Here is a 2,454-nt window from a genome sequence, read left to right as displayed (position 1 = left end):
CACCAGACCGAAGATGGAACACCCAGAAGTGGGACTGGTGGGCGCGGACCGCAGAGGGAACATCGAGAGCCGCAGCGGACGAAAAACGGAGCGGCAACGCTCCAACAGGTCGTGGTGAGCGGGCGCGGACCGCCGCAGGGGGAACGCTTGGTACTCCAGACCGTAGATGAAAGTCCCAGGAGCGGGTTTAGTGGGCGCGGACCGCAGAGGGAACACCTAGAACCGCAGCAGACGGAAAACGGAGCAGCAACGCTCCAACAGATCGCAGGGAATGGGCGCGGACCACAGAGGAAGCGCCTGCAGCCGTTGGTGGAGGGGGAAGGCCATAGGCATAAATACTGGACCAGCTCCTCACCCCCCACCACCACCGAGGGGGACACCGCAGCCGCCGCTGAAGAAAGCGCCAGCCCACGCGGTGACCAGCCATCTTCTTCATCAACAACGAGAAGGCACCACAGCCGAGCGCGAGCGGCTGTTTTGGAGGAAGCAGAATTTGTCGTTGTGTAGCTACCAACTTTGGTAGCGGCAAAATTGTCGTGTGCCACACACAGTGTCGTGCGGCAGAATTCTTCTGCCTCCTCCCAAGAGTAGGGGACAATCCGTGCCAGGGCCGGTGGCGCCGCCCCGAAACCCGCGCACGTGTCGATTAGGGCTGTATTGGCACACGGATACCTTCAGGCAGAGGCAGTAGCCAACGCAAGATGCCAACTAAGTGTGTAATCGGCACCCCAAACCACGACCACACTCACAGCAAGGCACTCACTGACCCAGCAACATGAGCAGCGACAGTGACCAAGGACGTCCCCCACCACCGACCTACGCCAACAAGGCAGCGAGCCCCCCAGCCAGCCCAAACCCCTCCCCATCACCAAACAGGAGCAGGACACCGAGTGAAACATCCTCCCAGGGAGACAGGCAAGAAATCAGCGACCCTTGGCCTACAAAGTACGAGCTTAAAAACCTCCCCAGAGGCACCAAGCAACCTGCGTTAGCCTCAGACATGAGGAAATTTTTAAAACAAGACTTTCTGAGGAGCATAACAGACTTTAAAACGAACCGCGAAGGGACGGCGGCATACATCTGGAGTCAGATGGGTGGCGCCGAGGGGGAAATCATGTACAAACTTAGGAGATGTGGGTACCCTGAGGTCACCGTCAACTCCAGACAAACAAGGGAACCGCGAGGATCCATAGGGGGACACAGGAAGAACCCCTCAATGAGTGTCATATTGAAACAAATCCCACACGGAACAACGGACGAAACTGTGACAGAACAACTTCGCCAACAGGGTTTCGACGTGGTAAAAGCATGGCGAATAAAGGACAGGAAGCGCAACGCGTTTACCCAGAAATTCAGGGTAATTACGTACTGCCAACAAACTGTTGACACACTCCTGACTGAGGGAGCAAAAATAGATTTCACCGTAAGACACGCAGAGCCCCCACGTGACCCTCCCCCACAACCGGCACAATGTGGCAGGTGCTTAACCTTCGAGCATGCCACAGCGAACTGCACTAGAGAAACAAAGTGCCCAAGATGCAGTGGACCGCACGATCTCTCACGCTGTAACATAAAAGAGAAAGAGATGTGCGCAAACTGCAAGGGTGACCACTCCGCGCTCTCGTACAGGTGTCCCATGCGTCCCAAGGAGGCAACAAGTGAGGAAACGCGCGCGCCAATAAATATCATCGACGAACCAGCGCCACTTCCAAACAACAATGACGACCTCAAACAAGAGCTCGTGCTGAAGGAAGACCTGCTGCGAGTCCTTGCTGCAACTCTGCTGGACTTGTTCCAGGATCGCAGGGAAGCCATCAAAAAGTCACTCAAACAAGCTACTAAACAGATTCTAGAAAAAGACTTTGAGGTGACACAAACAGGCAACAAAATACATATCACAATAAGTGACCACTGGCACCCAGAAACACGCTTCAGACACACACCACAACACACACCCCAGCACACACCGCAACACACACAACAGGACACGAATTAAACAGACACCCACACCCTAACTCCAACCCCCTCCCTCCCAGGCACCTCCGCGATGGACAACACACTACGTCTCCTATCGGTAAACGCCCAAGGCGTCAAACCGAAACGCCCAATACTAACGCACACCATACAACAGGAAGGTGTCCATATTGCAGGCATCACCGAAACATGGCTAAGGAACACACACGCCTTTAACATCCCCAGGTTCAATACATTCCGAAAAGACAGGCAGGACGGAAGAGGAGGAGTAGCTATACTCGTGCAGAACACGATTGCAGCAAAGGAGATCCCTCTCCCGGCACCACTCAATAACCTAGAAGCAGTCATAGTACAGATAAGAGCCAAGAACAGACGCACTCTTACGATAGCATGCCTGTACAACCCATCTGGAACGCCCCTGCCACTGCACTTCCTACGACATATGATGACTTACAATAGATACATAATACTAGGAGACTT

This window comes from Schistocerca cancellata, chromosome 2 (genome assembly GCF_023864275.1).
Source record: "Schistocerca cancellata isolate TAMUIC-IGC-003103 chromosome 2, iqSchCanc2.1, whole genome shotgun sequence".
Taxonomy (NCBI): Eukaryota; Metazoa; Arthropoda; class Insecta; order Orthoptera; family Acrididae; genus Schistocerca; species Schistocerca cancellata.
The sequence above is the reverse complement of the archived record's forward strand: the minus strand, read 5'-3'. Positions refer to the sequence as shown.